Consider the following 21538-nt stretch of genomic DNA (forward strand, 5'->3'; position numbering starts at 1 on the left):
CAGTAATCCTCACAACAGCTCTGTGAACTCAGTATTATTGTCTTCGTATTACAATAGAAGGTAGATTCGTCTGGCAACTACATTATACTCTTTTTGACACCAGGTGAGGACCTTTTTTAATTTCTCAGTATTTTAACAGCTTGTTGTCTTAGTTTTTTTTTAACTTTGCTGTTTTAAATCTGTATTTTAAATCTGTATTAATCTCTGCATTGCTGCTCAATTTTATCCTGGTTGTGCTTTTATGTACTTTTATACTGTGTTTTTATACTGTTCTTTGTTTTATACTTTGAATAATCTCATGGCTTAAATTTTTGCGAACCGCCCAGAGAGCTTCAGCTATTGGGCTGTATAGAAATGCAATAAATAAATAAATAAATAAATAAATAGTTGCTAAACCTCAAGAGCTAATGATGTGCCTGAAATTAACTAATGAGTTCATAGGCCATGGCTAGACCAGGCCTATATCCTGGGATCATCCCGGGATCGTCCCTGTGCATCCAAAGGACACACGGGATCCTGGGAGCAGGCAGGGATGACCCCTCCATTTGCCTGGGATAATCCTTAGGTCTAGCTAAGGCCATAGATGAGGCAAGATTTACATTGAAGTTCTTCCATCTCACACTACAAAACGCTTTTATCCAAAAACTTTTGTATAAATTGGAGCTCATCACATTCCTTCTTCAGTTTCAATGGGCAGTATCCAATGCTGCTGCTCTGCTTGTGTGATTGACATTGCCCTAGCCTCAAAGATGGGAAGAAGCTTGGCAGGTTCAGAACATACACAGCTAGCCTCTATACTGTTGAACTCTGAATCTTACAATGAACTGTGGCCAGAAGATGCACAGTGTAACACCCGCATGATGGAGAGATTGGGGGTGAGGGGAGGTGGGTTGGGCTGCTATGAAACATTGTTATCTTTTCAGCACCAGGTTAATGCCTTTCTTTTTTCTCAGGCATTTGGCAGCTGATGATCTGTTTTAATGAGGTTCTACATTTGTTTTATGGCTGATTGTTTCAAATTGATATATAGACTACAGCTAGACCTAAGGTTTATCCTGGGATCATCCAGGGTTCTCCTCTGACTGAGCACTGGATCCCCTGTGTGTCACCTAGATGAACAGGTTTGACCCCCGGACGATCCAGGGATAAACCTTAGGTCTAGCTATGGCCATAGTCTCTGTGTGTACTGTTTATATGTAAATGGTTTTACATTTTGCATAATGTTTTTGATGGTTTTTAATCTGTGCCCAGAGAGCATCAGGTATGGGGCCATGCAGAAATGTAATAAATAAATAAATACATAGTATATATCAAAAAGACGGCACAGGGAATGGACATGAATTCCTTAAACACACACACACATTATACAATTGAAAAGGAGTTGCTCCATTTCATCACTTAGCTCTTTTTCTGATTGCAAACTCCCTGGACATCTGGAAACAGTCAAATGCTCAATGGGGTGACATTCCCACTGGCTCTTCCTTGTATTACTAAGATAATGCAAACCCATGGTTTTCTTTTTATGGAACAATGAGCTTCTATAGATGGCACTCTTGAGTAGCAGATGTCTCTTCAGCATGATATGTAAAAGTATGATCTGACCTGAAGACAAATGGCTTCTTCCCACTCTGTGTGTGTGTGTGTGTGTGTGTGTGTGTGTGTGTCTATCTTTCTACCGTAATTTGCAAAGTTATTTAAAACTTTTATGTTTTTTCTTCATAACAATCTTGAGAGCAGGCTATTATTCTTCCAATTTTACTGATCTGGAACTACAAATAAGAGATAGCTGGTTGGATCCAATGCTGCTCTTGCACAGGTAGCCCAGGCCTACCAGCAGCAATGCATGCATAGCCAGCCCCTACCACAGGTGGCTGTAATGTAGCACTTCCAGGGGCAAGCATCAAAATGAGCGGAAATGCTCGTCTGTTTGTTATGCTGCTTGCCCCCAGAAGCTCTACATAGTAGCTGCCAGTGGTAGGAACCCTGCATCTACTTCTGGCAGGACTGGCCCACCCATGCAAGGGGAGCATTGGATCCAACCCAATGATTCCCAACACTGACTTGGGTTTGAACCAAATCCCAAGTTCTATGGACCACAAATTTGACTAAAATGTAAAGACATTATTATTTCCTTCTTTAGCAAGGGTGGATTAATAGTAAGGACCAGGATCAAAGGCTGCCCCATCCAGGCCTCTTTATGAGGATAATGGATCTAATAGCATTTCAGAAAGATTACTTCTTTTCCTCCTCCCTCCCAATCCCTTTTGTTTTTGCGTCATGTTGCAGCAGAGGAGGAAAGCAAGTGCCCAGAAAATCTTCAAGAGACTCAGCTCCAGAAGGTGGAGGTACATGCTGCCGCATGGAAACAAAGTATGTCTCAAAAATCATAGTAACCAGACTCCTGATGAAGTGCAGAGGACTTGCAGCTGAATCATTAGATGGGTCTCTGAAAGCTCAATCAGCTATCAGTTGGAACTTGAGACTTACCAGCTCCAGTGCCTTGAACCCTTGTTTCCCTTGATCCTCTTCTGTGACTGAACTTCCATGCTACTGACCTTTGGGGTCCTGTTTGTCCCTGCTTCTTGGAACTTTCTGTCTTCCCTAGTAATACTAGACCTTTGTCCTGTTTACTGACTATTCCTATCTTCAACTGCCCTCTTGTTGAACTGATACCTCTGTGCTTGAACCTGTGCCTGTTTACTGATTTGCTATTGGATTTGACCCCTAATTTGCCCAAATGCTGAGTCTGCTCCAGCCAAAGCAAGACAGTATGTGTGTCCTATGCATTGATGCCTGGTAACAAAATAGGTGTGTTACAACTACATCTGTCCCTAATTTCATTTGTAAAAGGTTGGGAGGTTATAGTATTATGACCCTGTGGAGCACCAAGAGAAAACGGGGTTTAGGTATGCCTATGTCTGCATAGGGTCGTGTTGGTGTCTTGATATGTTATAACAGGAAACTTCTATGCATTCCAAAAATAAAGGTTGGCAACAGTACAACACAGAGATAGGTGTATTTGAGCATTTGTAATTGTGTTGTATTCTGGACATAACGTTTCATTGTTAGCCCCCTCCCCACAGCATTTGGGGTTGTTGTTGTTAGGATGGGGAGAAATAGGCTAAAAATGGATATATATTATACATGTCAAAATACCAATGTAGGGAAACAATTCAATTGTTGAAAATGTAGATTCCTTTAAATGTATTAGAACATTGTTTGCATTTTTGCAGTTCACCCAGAGCATTTACATGTTGAGTTGAACAAATATGCACATTGTTTTGTAAACTATCACCAGATGTGCTTAATGGTTTCTGGTTCTCAATAGAGATTGAATCTGTAACTGCAGTATTGTTGCTAAAGATAGGAAGAGATTGCTGTAGAGGAGAATTGTGAGAGTACATCTTCCTCACAGATGTAAACGCTAAGATCCATACTTTTGTAAAGGGTGCTAGGTGCTTCTTGAAGAATTCTTAGCACTCCCAACAAACTACATGTCCCAGAATTCTTTGGAACAACTATTGTAGTTAAATAAGTTGGTAGCATAGATAGGCCCTGAGTGTTTGGCTGGTTCAGGAGTGACAAAATTCTAGTTTTAGGAAACAAATTCTGTATATTTGAAGGGAAATTATGATTGTGGTTTGTGCCAAGCTCTTATTAAGAGATAAATAGAAGCCCAAATCCAGAAAAGGTTACTTGTGCTGTAAACCATTGAAATTAATAGGACAGGTTCGTAGCCAAAACAGGCTAATTGATTAAATGAGACTCAAGTCCAACTAACTTTCACTTGATGTAGGTCAGTCTGTGCTCACCCAGGTTGTCTTAAAAACAACAACGAAAACAGCAACCAAACCTTTGAGGTAATTTTTACAAGGATAATTCTGTTATTGTTCTTAGCTTTGTAGCAGTTTCTGTTTGATTTTAAAATAACACATATTGAGAATGACAATAAGTTGATTGGGGGCTTTCTAGGAAGGGAAACCTATATGCAGTTGCCCCAAATCCACCCTATCAAAATCAGACATGGTCTTCTTGACAATTGGATGCATACTATGATCAAATATTTTGGATCTCACAACATTCTCATACTTTAAGGAAACAATTCTATGGCCTCTAGATAGCATCTGGGACATAGGATATTTTGGATTCCTGGATCCGAGGCCAGAGACAGCACTCTGACCTCGGCCCCAAGAGTCTGAGCTCCCACCCCCATCCCTCATTCCCTCACAGGGTGGCACAGAGAGAATCATGCTGCCTGCCTGTGCAAGCTCGCAAACGCGAGCTCATAGAGGAGTGAAAGCGGGGTACAGATGGGCAGGGAGGGGAGAAAACTGGGTACACAGGGAGATGAGCTATCCTCCGCCATTCCCAGCCTCCCCCCTCCCTTCCCCAAGCTCCACTAGATGGGCGAGAACGCCCATCTAGCTAAAATGAAGAGCAAGAAACAGATCAAGTAGGATTGTGTCCTAAGGGAACTACTGATTGACTGGACATTTTGACATAACCCAGCTGAAATTAAGTCCATATACGCTGCATTGGTTTCAGTGAGAACACTAAGCACATACATAACTCTCTCCATTTGAAATCAATAGTATTTTAAAGTGCTTAGCTTTGGCTGGATTGTATTCAAAGTACCTAAGAACTATTGAAGATATGAATTACTTATTCTTCCATCCAGGGTTAATGAGCCATTATGATAGTGAAACTATTTATAGAGCATTCATTCATAATATCCAATTACTTTTCTATATATAGTTAGCCTCCTCATCCACATTTTCTAATGAGTGTTTTGTCCATTAAACTCTAGCACTGTATGGGGCATCCTCCTCCACATTATTAACACTGCGGGAGGAAGACAGTGTGGCTGTGCCCTGCTGTCCATTGCACTTATATGGATTTTGAAATTGCATTTATGGCCAGCATAGCTACCTTTGCTTTGTGTATGCTTAACACGATACATTTCTTATCTTAGTGTTGTTTCCTCCAGATTCTCTGGCCTAGTTCTCACTGAGCTGGTGTCTGGGCTATACCACTTTTGAATGCAGATGGGAACTCATATGATTGAATGTTTCTCCACGTAAAGGGATTCACCACAGGAGGCTAGAATCCCACAACCTTACCGGGGCTTCTACTGCCAGATTCTTTGTGGGAATAAGATTGACTCCTTTACACGGATGGACATGTGCTTTGATTCAGGGAATACCTTTCTATATGTTTAATTTAACAGCCACTAGATGATGCTGTGGCTATAGCACAACTACAGAATTGTACAGGAAAGAATTGTATTTTGAAGTCTTCTTGTTGGGTTTTTCTCAATCTGTTTGAAAGTGAGATAAAGTTCAAAATGTGCGGGAGATGCCCTAGGAGGTTGACAATGTCATGTAAAGGACCTGCAAGCTTCTATAAGTGACCAATCATGTGACTGCAATAAAAACCTTGAGTAATTAAGCCCCAAATGATCCACTGCACATAGAAGGGGTCCAGCTTAGCCTTTCCTCTGCCATGCTAGTTTTTGTTGTGGAGGAACTTTTTTTAATTTTTACTTTTATGTTTGGTTTCATGAGCTTCCCACCAGTTAGTTGAAGTGGTTCATGTTCTTTGACCCACCTGCTCAGCCATATTGAGATAATGTTCTTAGTGTCAACTAATATAGTTCTGTTAAGATGCAATCATATGCTTATTTAGAGAGAAAAAAACTCTTCCAACTTCTAAAATGCACCAGCCAACCATGGGGCATGCTGGTAGTGGCATGCTGGGAGTTATAGTAGTAGGTTTTCTTTTCTATTTAACATGCATAGGATTGCACCCTTAAAGCCTTAATGCATCTGCCTGTTTTGGGAATCCACAACTGAATCAATCCATGCTTTCAGGACATAGTGACTTCAAAATGGTAATGTGGATTGGTCCTTTGTCGGCATAGACTTAAACCAAACTGAAACACTTACAGTAATTTACAGTAACTCTATGCCCTTTATCACAAATGCATGTACACACTAGGGCAGTTATCAGCCATGTTAGTCTGTTGCAGCAAAAGCAACAAAGAGTCTTATGGCATCGTAAAAGACTAACACACATGTATTTATTCTGGCACAAGATTTTGTGGACACTGTCCATTTTCATTGGATGCATGAAGTGTCAACTTCCAGCTGTAGATCTCACTGAAAAAAGTTCTTTTAAAAGGCAGCTTCTCCCATATCTTATTAGACCACAGTTGTTCCACTGGCATTCCTGCTGTTTGCTGATCAGTCATCCTTGGTCCCACTAGGTACAATTATTACAGCTACAGCCTAGCCTAACATTTTCAGAATGTAATCTCCTTAAAGACCAGCAGGCAGTTCCCTTTGTAGACTGAGCTTTGGTGAGCTGCTGGGCAGAAAAGGTGATTTAAATCACATAATCAAAGGGAGACATAATCCAGCCCATATGTTAGGGCTGCAATCCATGCAGACAGGAAAGTGGAAAGAGAAGCCCTGAATCAGCAGTGGGGAAGACTGAAACCTATCCAAAACAGATTGTCTGAGAACTGAGTAGCTCATTCAGGATTGCAAAGGAATGGAGGCTGTGGAGGAAGGGAAATGGCCGAAGGTGTAGAATTTCATTGAAGAGCAGTTGTATCCTGAGAAAGAGAGACACGATGAGATTGTAAGAATCCAGAGCATTTTGTTTTTAATAGGTCCTGGCAGGTCTAAAGTTTCTTATATGAATTAGTAAAGGAGACAAGGAATTGGACAGCCATTTTATTTTGAAGTGACTTAAGCTTTCCTTCTAATGTAATCCTATGCTGTGAAAATGTAATATATCTTGTTCCCCTATGTACTGTGTTTTTGTAAAGAACAAGAACAGGTGTTTTGGTCCAATATTTTCTGGTTTGTTTTAGCTTGGATGATTTGAGAGTGTTAACTGAACAGCAAGTACCCAACTAGAAAGGCATGAATGGGAGCTATTCTCACTGAACTATGGGGGTATCTTCACGGTGCTGAGATGGCAGCGCATTTCTCCCAAACCCCGCACTTTCGCTCCTGTGGGGTTGTGCTTCATTATGCGCACACAATTATTTATTTATTTATTTATTTATTACATTTTTATACCGCTCAATAGCCGAAGCTCTCTGGGCAGTTCACAAAAATTAAAACCATAATAAAACAACCAACAGGTTAAAAGCACAAATACAAAACACAGTATCAAAAGCACAAACACGATAAAACCACGCAGCAAAACTGATATAACATTAAAATACAGAGTTAAAACAGTAAAATTTAAATTTAAGTTAAAATTAAGTGTTAAAATACTGAGAGAATAAAAAGGTCTTCAGCTGGCGATGAAAGGAGTACAGTGTAGGCGCCAGGCGGACCTCTCTGGGGAGCTCATTCAACAGCCGGGGTGCCACAGCAGAGAAAGCTCTCCTCCTAGTAGCCACCTGCCTCACTTCCTTTGGCTGGGGCTCACGGAAAAGGGCTCCTGTAGATGATCTTAAGGTCCGGGCAGGTACATATGGGAGGAGGCGTTCCTTCAAATAACCTGGCCCCAAACCGTTTAGGGCTTTAAATGTTTAGGGCTTTAAACTCAAAGGAGTGAGTGCAGGGTTTATATGGATCATGGGAATGGTGAACCACCATTGGTCCCGTCCCTCCCTGGCTTTTTCCTCCCCCCAGCAAAAGGGATACTCTTCTCTCCACGGAGGCAGCGCAGGGGCGTTCTGGTGGCCATTCGGCTCACTGGCTTGCCCCTCCCCTCTGCCTGGGTAGAAGGAGACCAAACAGTGGTCACCATCTTCCTGGCCTCCGACACAATGCTTCTCTGTGGACACTCAGTTACTTCCTGTTTTCAAACAGGAAGTAATCAAGTTGCACGAGGGCCATTCAGTCTCTCGTTGTGAACACGCTGCTTCTCCCACACACAGCAGAAGAGAGCAGCAACTTTGGTTTAAAAAATATTTTGGAGTTTTTTCTGGTTTTTCTTGCAGCGCAAGGAAGACCAGAAGGGGCAGAAGGTGTGCGAGAGGCAGGCGATGTCTGTGAGCTACCTCTGAGGCATCCATGAGTGCCCAGTAAGGAGTGTGCAATAAAACACCCATTGGATGGAGCTTCTATTCTATACAAAACAACTTCTGCAGAGTACAGTAGACAGAAGGAAACTAAGAGAAGATGGGCGAGGAGGTACGGAGAGCTTTAAACAGATGCCCCATAAAGCATATTTTTGCTCACTTTCCAACGAACATTTCAGTATGACCGGTGCAAGCACAGTGATTGCATTTATAATGATTTGTAAGAGCATGATGTCATTTGTTTGGCCTGAGTGGCTGCATTCAAAACATGGGTGCTACGTTGGATCCCAATTCTTAATTTCTTAATGCACAAGTGTTTAAGTGGCAGAAGCCACCGCAACTGATCCAGGGAAGTGTTACTTGTATATGCTGGGATGCATTTCCAGTCCTTGGCTTTAAACCCATTTTGAGCAATTGCGAGTTGGCGTATGTTTCATGTAATGAAAATACCTGTAACACACCAGCCATCATGGAAATGCTACACAAATTTGGAAAGCACTCCTGGCTTAAAAACTTATTATCTTGGCTTTAAGGAAATTAAATGCATGCATATTCAGGTGAGTGATAGCTGAAATTATTGATTTATTTTATAGGAACTATTTTACACCATCATACCAATAGACCATTTAATCCAGTCCTGGTAGGTAGTCAGTGTCAAGACTTACTCCCTAGGGCAGGACTATAGAACTGGTTTGTGGTGGGGAGCCAATTGCCTCCCACTAGTCCCTCCATAGGTCAGATGATGTCAGTGGGCATGGCCACACCCACTAATGTAATTACCCTGCCCATTTTGTCTTTCCCCCTGTTAACATGGAGAAAGGGACAGCGAACACTGGGAAGAGCTTAGGGTTCTGGTCAGAAAACTCTTACCTTTCTCAGCTCCCCTGAGGTACATTATAATATCAGTGATCATGCTTTGGGCTCATACATACAAAATGCCAAGATTTTGCCATGTTTGTCATTGATATAGTATGATATCTCTAATATCAAACCCCCAAATGTATTTGCAAGAGAGTTCTAAAATTCTGAGGATTTTATTGTAGTTAACCCAATTGCAGTGAGAAATTACTTATATAAGTGAAAGCTACAAACATTACAACATGACAGCCTCCCTTAAATGGTGCCTGCCGTGCTTCCCCCTGTGTCTGGAACTCTTTTCCAGAACATCTGTATGGCCATTCCCCCCCCCCACAGAACCCATCTTTTCAAGGAAGCGTTTTACGTAACCCTGTGATTTTTAGCTGCATCTTAAATGAAACCTACATATACATTAAATATATGTATTTAATGTCCCATTTGCCCCTTATTTCTCCACTCTCCTCACTGCCCTTTGTATTCTTCCCTATTGTTAAAAGTTATATTGCAAGCTGTTTGTGGACAGGGACTTGTCTATTTGCTTATATGAGCCTCTAAAGATACATTGACGATGCAGTATAAATAAGAAAAAAATGATTGGAATTAGCAGGTCCTTAGTAATGGAAAAGAATAACGTCTAGCCTTCTGTGGTCTAGATCGCATTGTGGTGGTAAATCTATGTCTGGGCAGTACCCCTTCAAAAAGCATGTCAGGGAGCACATGATGGAATCCTCCCCCATGGGGAAAATTATTCCTTCATATAGAAACACCGTGATGTCTAATTTTCTATGTAGATGGATTTTTATTTTTTTGGTATGGAAGAGGATTCAGACATATGAACAGTCTGCAATGGTACAACATAGGCATAGAATGAGTGAGAACTAGGCCTATGACAATGTCCTGACAACATAGTTTTATATTGCATTGGATGTAGACATGAATAGTAGGAAGGGGACAGTGTGGGAGGGGAGGCACAGGCACCTCCTCTCTGTCTCTCTCTTTTCTCCAAGAATTCCATAAATTTATGAGAATTCCATGAAAAATGGGAGGTGATGTGCTGTTGCTCAATCGAAAGATGTACCTGTAGTCTTCTTAACTCTCCCTTTTTATTCTCTAAATGGCACATCATTACTCAGTCTACGAAGGCTTACTCCATTATTTTAGGATGTTTTTAGAATGTTTTTAGGATGTTTTAACAATGTATATTATGTTCTTAATTCAGTTTATGTATTTTATATTTGCTGTTGTTCCCCGCTGCGATCAGAATGGAGAGGCAGGTAAGAAATAATAATAATAATAATAATAATAATAATAATAATAATAATAATAATAGTCAATGAGAAGGGGATGCTGCTCTCTGACTTGCTGCTATGCATGCTGGTTGTTGTAGAATTTTTCTCTCTCTTCTTAGTAGGGCTGTGCACAAAATGGTGAATTGTATAGAAAATGTCTGCCTCCTTTGGAATTCTGAATACGATCTGAAGTTTGCAAAGCCCTAATGAACAGTACATTTCATTCTACTGTTCAGATAACTAGGCTTATTGCCATCATTATCACATTGTCATCACCTTATAGTCTATGTTCTGACTGAATTCTCCAAGTGGTTGCCTCTGTAGTTGAAATAGCCTCTGTAGCTGAAATGGCAACAGCCATGAGAAAGAGATAGTTATCAGCAGACCTGTGGTAACAGAGAAGTTTGCAGTAGTACCCCTCCCACTAACAACTCAATGAAGAATGAGCATGCTCAGTAGCGATAGACTGCTGACTGACTATTGAATGGAACGGAGGGGGGGAACCTTAAAAACTGGAATGGAATGGAATAAGATGGTTGTGAAAGGAGGCTGGAGGCCTACAAAGCTTTTGTGCTGTTTTGTTATCATTTATACTACCTGCTGTGCCTACATTATATATGTATCGGCCCTATTGTGTCTGCCTCATTGTGAGCACAAAAGGGAGGTATTAGCAGGATCAAAGGAACCCCAAGTTTGTAGAAGTATAAAAAAATATGTAGGGGGAAACCCCAAGCTCCAAACAACCCAATGAGGACTGAGTGTACTCAGTGACCAAGGAATACTAACTGTTGTGGGGGCAGGGGTGGGGTTGGAGAAAAATGGCTGAGTTGGAAAACTTCACATTACAACTTTTTTGTATACTTAATAGTTGTTGTCATTTCTTGGACGAAGGGCTGCTGTTGGTAGTAAGCACCATATTTTGAAGAGCACATCGACAAGATAGCTGTGAATAAATTTTCAATGTGTGTTGCTTTAAGCTACACAATTTCCACGATTAAAATAAGTAGCCATAGAAAGAGCTGTTGGATCAAGTATGAATGATAACTAAAAACCAGTCTCATGGGTCTCAGATTGCTCTCATGGATAATTCCACTGTGTGTACCTCCATCTAGATCTGAAGATGATAGATATCCATAGAGTCCACACTACTTTTTTTTAAAGGCTACATTGACCTCTTTGCCATAAATATTCTGCAAACAGGTGTTCCTTTGAATTGGAAACTGGAACCCCATCCTGACTCCAATCCGTCCCTAGCAAATGGGAAGCCATGGAAACTGCAGTAATGAAACTAGCATGGTAGCGTATTTGTATTGGAGACAGGACATCTGTTATCATTTTCATAAAGATTTTCTGGTTGTCTTCTCAGTTACAACCAGGATGGAAAAAATTTATCTTACTAATTTTGTTTTTGGGATATATATATATATATATATATATATATATATATATATATATAATCTCACATGGCAGATAGGATTTATTACTGCCAACGTGGTAAATCTTCAGGGTATGTTTCATCTGAAAAAGTTTGAGAACGATGTGTTTAAAAGTACCGAAATACAATATGGAGAATTTAGAGAATGAACCACATTTTTCAGAAATCCGTAAAAGGTATTCTAGTTCCAGACTTCTTTCTTTCTTTCTTTCTTTCTTTCTTTCTTTCTTTTTTTTTTTTAAAGAGATTTGGTTTTTACTGAGACTGAAGTGATGGAAAGAAGTGGAGGGATGGGAAATCTGTGATAACTGGGGGCACTGTGTCATGAGGACGGGGAGAGAAAACACTGGGGTACAAAACTGTCCCATCTCTTAACTACATAAACAAAAACGCACACTGTTCATCATATGGATTCTTAAAGATTATTAGAAATGGCAAGGATATTGTCGAGATTTCTCCTCTCTCCTGAAGTTTAGAGAGGCAGAAACCTGCTCTTCAAAAAACAAAAACAACCCCTCACAAATCCAAACAAATTCCAAGAATATTGACATGCCCAGTAGAATTCTGACAAAGCACCAGGGCTATATATTTAAAAATGCACACTTTAAATAATTAAATTCATAGATTAATCCATGACTGCTTTAGCTGATTAATTGGTGAGGACATATTTTAATTAGTGGAAGCAATTTTTAATTGGTGGGACTGCAAGTTAAGGCATCCATGGTTTTGGTATGCTAAAGACAAGAAAACTGGGATAGGAAATTGTTAAAAGAATAAAAATGAACAAAAGAGAAATGGTATCTGGTAAAACAGAGGAAGGTAACACCTTTGTGGCTGTCTGCACATTTTGCAATTTGAGAAACTGTCCTGGCCGCTCCTTTCTTGGTGGCTGGACCCAATTGCAGAGGAGAGCACAGGCCTGCAGCCGACTTTCATTTCCGAAGAATGTCTCAGGGGAACAATATGCTAAATATTACATATTAACATAAATTATGTAAATTGTTGCAAACTTTCTTACAGAATTATTTGTGTATTTTTCTGCATCATGGAAAAAAATTGAATCTGTCTATGAACAGACACTAGAACAAACGACACTGCATAATCCACGAAACACAAGCAGGACAGATTTCACAAATCCAGACATCCCTTCTAAAACTCTCTTCAAAAACAAGCTGTACTGTGAGACATGCATCTATTAGAAAGTATGCTTTAGAAAGCTTGTTTCCTCATATGCCATTGAATTGACTAAATAATCAATTTATTAAATAAAATCTATGTGATTAATCAGCTACAACCTTTTTTTTAATATGGCAACAGTCCTGCGTAAAAACCCCTCAAATGTTGGCTAATAAAGCTCCACCACACCTTGGAAGAAACGCTGGCTAACGCTGGCAACCGTCGCTTCTCCTTGGACACTCAGTTACTTCCTCTTTTCAAACAGGAAGTAAACAAGGTGCACGAGGGCCATTCAGTCCCTCGTTGTGGACACACTGCTTCTCCCACACACAGCAGGAGAGAGCAGCAACTTTGGTTTAAAAAATATTTTGGAGTTTTTATGTTTTTTCTTGCGGTGCAAGGAAGATCAGAAGGGTGCGAGAGACAGACGACATCATGTGAGCTACCTCCGAGGCATCTGTGAGTGCCCAGTAATGACCGCGCAATAAAACGCTTGTTGGGTGGAGCTTATAGTCTCACCTGCTTGTTTACAATTGGTAGAGAACTATTAACCATTAATCCACTGAGGAAACAGTTGGGCTGGTTCAAATAGTGGGAAGACTTGCACTATTGTTTTTTGTTTTTGTTAGAAAGTGCTGCATGAGACTCACATCCTTTACTATACTAAAGACGTTCATGCTGTAGGCATGATGGAGAGGAGCATGTCGCTCATTACAATGAGGTCATAGACACTATCCCATAAGTGCAGTGGTTTAGTGGAACCAGGGCTCACACGGTCGAAGCACCAAGACTTTTTGATTAGCAGGGACGATGATATCATCTCCCCCTTCCCACTGCCAAACACTTCCCTGTTCCCTCTGAGCTTAGCTGCAGTATTCACAAGAGCTGGGGGCAGAGGACGGGGAGAATGGGTTTTCCCCAGCAACAATCTATTGTTTTGAGCCAATTAGCTTTAGAAAAAGCCTACAAAAGATGCATACAATAATATGTTTTGGACTCACTTTGGGGGTCTGGCTGTGGGGGCTGCTATGATGAATGCCTGCACTTCAAAATTTACCACGATGCCATTGTGTAACTGTCTCTGACAGACAAACGTAGATTGCCGCGGTGCTACTTGTACTGCTACAAGCTAGTTTGGGCTTTTCCAGAGTATTTCATGCAATGCCAGAAAGTATCCGAAACTAGTTTGTCCAGAGATCAGGACTGGGGTGGTGATGGTGGAAATAAACCTTAACTTAATGTAACTTGAAGCCATGATAGGGCTGCAATATCACCTCTATGGCCCTGAAAAATAATATCCCTCCCAATTATTACAGCTGCATGAGGAAGTAACCTATGAACCAGAGCTCTCACCGCACTGCTGCCTAATTCCTGAGAAACCTCCTTTTAAGATGTCCCCGGGCCCTTTGATGGAAGGAGAAACTGAATGAGCAGGCTTTCAGAAGATCAGGCATCAGGGGAAGTCTCCCCCCAAAAATTACTTCTCCTACATGGGTGCAATAATGGTGGCCTCTGTGGGTGCTTTTTAAATATATGACAAAGAGCAACATTTGCCAAAGCCTCTGATTACTTGCCTTCATGGCTGCTGTTGCTGAGTGCTGCTTCCAGCAATGCTCCATTGAAATGAATGGGGTTTACGCAAGATTTTGCGTAATATACAAAATTTTGTATATTAAATGCAGCCCTCCCCAAAGTGGTTTCATTTAATTTTTCAAAGTTGGATTCTCATCTTGTAAAGTTGTTGGGACCCTGTTCAAAAGCTCTTTCATTGTATGAATTTTGAGCGGTTGATCTTTTGCCTCTTTGGGGAGAAATGCAAAGCTTTGAAAGCAGGTGTTGCTTTAAATACTTGGGTGTCAATAGCAGGAAAGGCATAATGCAGTCATTTAGCCTCAAGGAGACGTCCTTTTAAAACTGTCGCCACCTCAGTAAGCATACAGTCCAGAGTTGCTTTCAGGATTGTGATTTTTGTATATATTGTTACACTGGGGTTTTTTATTAAGAATTTTCTAACAGCTACTTATTTGAGGATAATATTTTCCTTGAAAATCAAGAAACATTGCTTTTTGGAAAGAAGACAGTGGTTTGGAAAGTGAAGGGGTACTTGATGACAAAGGCTTGCCAAAACGCAAGATTATTGCCAGTTAATTTAGTCAGAATTCCACAACTGTTTTAGTTGTATGAGAAAACTAGAGAACCAGACCCAGCTTCACATGGGTGGGAATAGACTTTACCTTGATACACTGAAGCCTTCAAGCAAATTTACACAGCTGTCAGAGGTGGACACATTGTGTCCACCTCATCTGAGTGAAGCCATGCCCACTGACACCTCTAGGCACAGCCCCTACCGTAGTGTACCCCTATAGGCCCCTGAGGAAGGGGTCTGAATGAGTGCTGGCCCATGTAATGCGAGAATGCCACGGGTAAATTTCCCAGCAGGATTGTCATTGCAGTGGCTGCCACCATTTTGAATATTTGGGGCATGGCAGGGGCACGCCGTAGCCTTGTTACCTGCGAACCCAGTGTGGGTGGTTTTTTGGGGTGGTTGACAAACTACCTTCAACCCTAAAATAGCTCATGGGTTCTGGGTGGCTTGTCAACTACCCCAGCAACACACCCATACTGGGATTGCATGTAACAAGAAGCTGTGGTGGCGGTGGTGGCTTGGATTGGTAATCTGGTGCCCGTGGGCTCCACAACCCACCATCACTAATAAGCCACGGCGAGGTGCTGTGATTGTGCAAACCAGGTCCCTGTATCTTATTTCTATTGAGTGGAAAAAGCAGGTTGGTGAAGATGAAGTTGTGGACAACCAGAGGCCAAAGGGTTAAGCAGCCTTTGTCCAGCCTGTCAAGTGACAGTGACCACTGATGATGAACTTTTATTGTTTATTTCTAAACTCCAGGCATTTATTCCAGGTTTGATGAAATTGATTAATACTTTTGGTGATTTGTTTGGTTATTCAACTAACTGGTCAAAGTCTGAACTGATGCCAATTAGAGATAGTATATTTCCTAGTGTGTTTTTGCTAATAGGCAATTTTGATGGTGCCCAGATTTTATCACCTATATGAGAATACTTATTCCCAGAGATATATTTTAACGGATTAAAATAAATTTGAACAAGCTGATTAATGAGATTGCGAGGGACACAGGCAGATTGGCGTTGTTAAAGTTGAGTTTATGGGACAAAGTTCACACACTAAAGATGAATATAATACCTCAAATTGTTTATGTTATTCATGGGATTCTTCTGCTTATTTATTTATTTATTGCATTTCTATACTGCGCAATAGCCTAAACTCTCTTACCTGGCAAATATTTTCAAAAACTAGATGCTTTGTTTTGTAGATTTTTCTGGGGTTCTTCTCCACCATGAATACCTTTGAAACAGATGCAGCTTCTAATTAAAGAAGGTGGGTTTGGTTTTCCAAACCTTGCTTTATACCATTGGGCCTACCTGCTGACTTGCACTAAATCTTGGTCTTTTCCAGTTCGATTAGATTTTCCACCCAGGTTCTGGAATCCTTCTGTTTGGATCCTCTTCCCAAATGGATGGCATTAGGCTCTTGACATACCAGAATAGATGAACCTCCTCCTACAATTTTGGCTGCTAGAGAGGTGTGGCATATAGTATCATGTCAATTACAGTTTGTTCCATTCTCTCATGCTAAATTGACTTTATGGAGAAATCTGGATTTAAAAATGGGGAAAAAATGTTTTTGTGGAGGACCTGGATGGATAGAATAATTTTTACTTTGGATCAATTAGTGGATCCGGATGATAAGTTTTGGTTATTTTCTGATTTATGTGTTAAATACAATTTACCCACTATGGCCAAATGGCAAAACTTGCAACTGCAACACTTGCTGGAATCTAGCTTTGGTCCGGCTGCTTTTACAGCTTCAGAGCCTTCATTATTGTTGGAAACTCTTATTGCAGCTGAACCCATGATCAATACTTGGTATCAGTAAATAAGTATGATACTCAAGGTCTAAGTCAGGAATGGAATAGTCAATTGGAGCATCCTATTTTGCCAGATCAATCGATTGTTGCTTTAGCATCTGTATCACAAGTTTGTATTGGTCTTAGGCTATGCCTTATTCAGCAAAAAAACTTGGTTCAGGTTTACTGGATTCCACAATGTCTTTTTAACAAGGGCTTGTCTAATTTGCATAATTTGGAGATGTAATGCACCTTAATGCTTCTTTTATTCATATGTTTTGGCAGTTCCCAATAATCGCCTCCTTTTGGGAGGAGGTCATGATATGGATACATTTTGTATTGGAACAGTCTTTAATATTGAATGATGTGTGTGTCCTCCTAAACTATTTACTGGTTTCTTGGAAATTAAGGTATGGTCAGTGCAAATGGATTTTCTGAGCCCTTATGATTGTCATTGGGTTAAACATTGACCTCCTGTAATGCAATGGACTGGGGATCTTACAACACTATCAACATTTGAATAGGTGGTATATAGGTGCAACTTGAGAGTGGATAAATATATGGAGATTTTGTCTGCTTTTCTAGAAACCTATGCATAACCCCCCTTACAGAATATTGATATTTCTATGAATGTAATTTTTTGTTCCTTTTTCATTTTTCTTTTCATGAGTGGTTTTCTGTTATGTTTTGATGAATTCACAATAAAAGGAAAAAAGATTAATTAAAATACATGCATCAGTGACCTTGGAGAGCTCCTGTGCTGGGTAGAGCGTTGCCGGAAGTTCCAGACATTCTAGGTGGCCATCTCTATGGTCAGCCGCATCTATCAGTGGAACACGCGGATTAACAACAGAAGGCCCCATAGATGACATGGTAAGCTACCCTGAGGCCCCTTACCATTACTGCAGGGGTACTTTACTGATCATGTGGAGATATTTCACCTCCCAGATGACATGCTAAGCCACTGTGGATCGCTCTCAAACCCATGGTGGCTTAGCATTATGACTGAACCCAGCCAATATTATTTGGACTGGGAAGCCATTGTTTGTTTCAGTTTGGTACAGATACTTTCCCAAGCAATTGCAGTGGCAGTGTAACAGAGCTAACTAGTACCTCATAGTTTCAGTGCAAAGCTGCCTCGCCTCCCCCCCGCCCCATAGTTAAACTACTATGAGCTACTGTGGACTACTCAGGTTAATTTCACCTGAGAGTGGCAATTTTTATTTTCTAGCCAAGGCCATTCATGACATACAATATAGAGCAACAGGGGCCCACAAGTGGGGTGAGAACGAGGGAGCAGCATCCAAAACCAACAAAGAACTTTGAGGTCTGGGATGTGTGTGCTTGGTCGGTCGGTAATGGAAAAGGAAATTAAATTGCTTAACAGCATGCTTTGAAAACATCGAGACACCTTGCTAGTGCTTTCTCTTGTTTTGTTTATCTTAGGCCTAATGAAGGCTTATAGAATGTATACCAAAAAAGAACTCTTTTCCAAAATTTACATGCCTTCTAAGGTCAGCTGATGTGAGAAGTCTCTGAACAGGGCTCTGTTTTTGCATTGTTTTAAGTCTTACGTAAACCTAGAGGAGGCCCAGAAAAGGCAGACTCTGCTCAGTTTCAGGGGCTGGCCTTCAATTTTTTCCCCTGGTTTGGGTAATGCAGATGAGAAATCCATCTCTAATTAAAAGCAAACAAAAATTTGTAGCTTTTCCCCCCACATACATTCTTTGCATATATTTGAGAACAGTGTTTTGTTTTCTTTGAACTCTGTCTTACCAAGCTATGTTCAGGGAAACTCAGCTGGGGAGGAAGAACTTGGACACTAATAAGAACTAACGTTTCATTTCTCCTCTGTGAAAAACAAAATGTTATGCTGAACGTTAATGACCACAGCATGAGAAACAGAAAACAGAACATTTCCCCCCTTTTCTGAGGACAACATTTCTTGCTAAGTGACTTTTCTGAAAGCTAAGTTGGCTTGCAGCATGATCCTGTTCTAAGGTGGTCCCTTTTTTCACATAGCTGCATGGGGTGCATATGTACGGTTGTGTGAATGTAATTGCATAAATGTAGCATTGTTTTAGGCTAGGGTGGGAACAGAACCCTCCCCACCTGCAATTCCAGGAAGAAGAAATACATATTAGTAGAAAACATAGTGCTGGACCTTACAAGGACATGAGAATACAAGTGATAAAGCTTTGTCATTTATGAGTACGATCATTGACAAGGATAGTTTCACTATGTCCATTTATTTTATTTATTATTTATTTATTTATTTATTTATTACATTTTTATACCGCCCAATAGCCGAAGCTCTCTGGGCGGTTCACAAAAATTAAAATCATCATAAAACAACCAACAAGTTAAAAATACAAATACAAAATACAATATAAAAAGCACAACCAGGATAAAACCACGCAGCAAAATTGATATAAGGTTAAAATACAGAGTTAAAACAGTATAATTTAAATTTAAGTTAAAATTAAGTGTTAAAATACTGAGTGAATAAAAAGGTCTTCAGCTGGCGACGAAAGGAGTACAGTGTAGGCGCCAGGCGGACCTCTCTGGGGAGCTCATTCCACAACCGGGGTGCCACAGCGGAGAAAGCCCTCCGGGGTTTATCTAACTACGGGGGTCCATGTTAGATAATGACTGAGTTCGCACAACACACTAACCCACACTCAGTGGTTGAGTGTGGGTTGTTGTTGAACCATGGGTTGTTTATTGAATTATGGGTTAGTGTGTTGTCTGAACCCCGAACATTTTCCACAGGGTGGTTTGTTAACCTTGCATTGTGGCTTATTTTTCTCAAACAAACCACCTTGAGAGCCCATGGTTGGTTGTTGGGTTGTTCAGGATGGTTAACATGCCACACTGCTTGGTTAACAAGCCACACTGTGGAAAATGTCCTTGGTTCAGAAAACATGCCTACCTACGGTTCAACAAATAACCCACGGTTCAACTAAGTATGTTGTGTGAACAGCCCCTATGTGGCCTGTACTAGTATAACACGAAGCAGTGCCCAAACCATGGGTGAGCAGGCTTGTGGGACCTACATTGTTTTTTACTAGAAGCCTGAGATTCACCAACCAGAGCCTAGTACAAAAAGCATGCAGTTAGGATTAAAGAATTCTGAGCCCAGGATTTATTTATTTTTTGAGTGCCAGGGCTGAATAGAATTCATAGACCTTCTACACAAAAATCTGTTTCTCGTTACCCCAAACTTTCTGTATATCAGTAGTATAATTAAGGGTACGGGGGTCATCGTGTTGCTGCTTCTGTTAATCAATTAGTCAGAACCCCTTGCCAATTACTGTAAATCATCTAGAGATTTCCCAGTATTTATTTATTATATTTCTGTATTGCCTGGGCGGTTCACAACGATGAAAACCATAAAATACAACACAATATGATAAAATATAAAACTTTTAAAGTTTAAAATATAGCATAAAATAAAAATAAACCCCAAAATAAGTACCTAGGAGGGCAAGCTCAGAAATACTAAGCCCTCCCAGTTCCCCCACCAAGATAATACACACCAGGTAGGCCCTCTCATCCACAATTAGGTAATGGATGAGGGAGATTTTGCTTTGGACTGTACTGGCATTCAGCAACAGCATGACCAGAACAAGTGCAAGCAGGTAAGGCGGCCAGAAGCTATCTGGTTGGAGGAAGAACCAGAAGAGGGAATAGGATAATGCATTCTGCCAAGACTCTTGTTCATGCATTGGTTATTTCTCGGTTGGACTACTGCAACCTTCTTCTCACTGGCCTTCCTTCTTCTCACATCAGTCCATTGGTTTCTGTTCACCACTCTGCTGCTAAGATCATCTTCTTGGCTCGCCGCTCTGACCATGTTACTCCACTTCTGAAATCTCTTCATTGGCTTCCAATTCACTTCAGAATCCAATATAAACTTCTCCTGTTGACCTACAAAGCTTTTCACGGTCTAGCTCCTTCCTATCTTTCCTCTCTCATCTCACACTATTGCCCCGCTCGTGCTCTTCGCTCCTCTGATGCCATGTTTCTCACCTGCCCAAGGGTCTCTACTTCCCTTGCTCGGCTTCATCCATTTTCTTCGGCTGCCCTTTACGCCTGGAACGCTCTTCCAGAACATTTGCGAACTACAAGTTCAATCGCAGCTTTTAAAGCTCAGCTAAAAACTTTTCTTTTTCCTAAAGCTTTTAAAACTTGATTTTGTTCTGACTCTTATACTGCCTGTTTGGTGCATTCTCTTCCCCTCCTTATTGTTTTATTATGACTTTATTAGAATGTAAGCCTATGCGGCAGGGTCCTGCTATTTATTGTTTTACTCTGTACAGCACCATGTACATTGATGGTGCTATATATATATATAAATAAATAAATAAATAATAATAATAATAATAATCTAGCCTCTCTTCTGTTCAACTGCCTGTTAATCCAGTTCTACCTTCTGTCCACACTTGCACTGAATCTGTGTTTTTTCAAAGTATTACTTCTGGGAGCCCCTTCTACATTGACTTATCTGCTCCAGAATACTTGTTTGTTTGCTGCAAAATCTCCATGCATTCCGGAAGATTCTCTGGTACTTTGTAGAGAACACAGTCCAGATCCAGCACAAGACCTCCCATCACCTGAGGCAAGAGGCATGCCATTGCTGCTGGGCATGGTGGGGGAGGGGGAGCACAAGGTGCTGCACTTCCCTCTCTTCCCCTCCCTACCTGTCACATGTCACCAGCTACATTCCCCTCAATAATTCACTCTGAGGGCTCCTTCATACTACCTTGTGAGTGGTAGCTCAGGCGATCAC

The sequence above is a fragment of the Elgaria multicarinata genome, chromosome 7 (genome assembly GCF_023053635.1).
Source record: "Elgaria multicarinata webbii isolate HBS135686 ecotype San Diego chromosome 7, rElgMul1.1.pri, whole genome shotgun sequence".
NCBI lineage: Eukaryota > Metazoa > Chordata > Lepidosauria > Squamata > Anguidae > Elgaria > Elgaria multicarinata.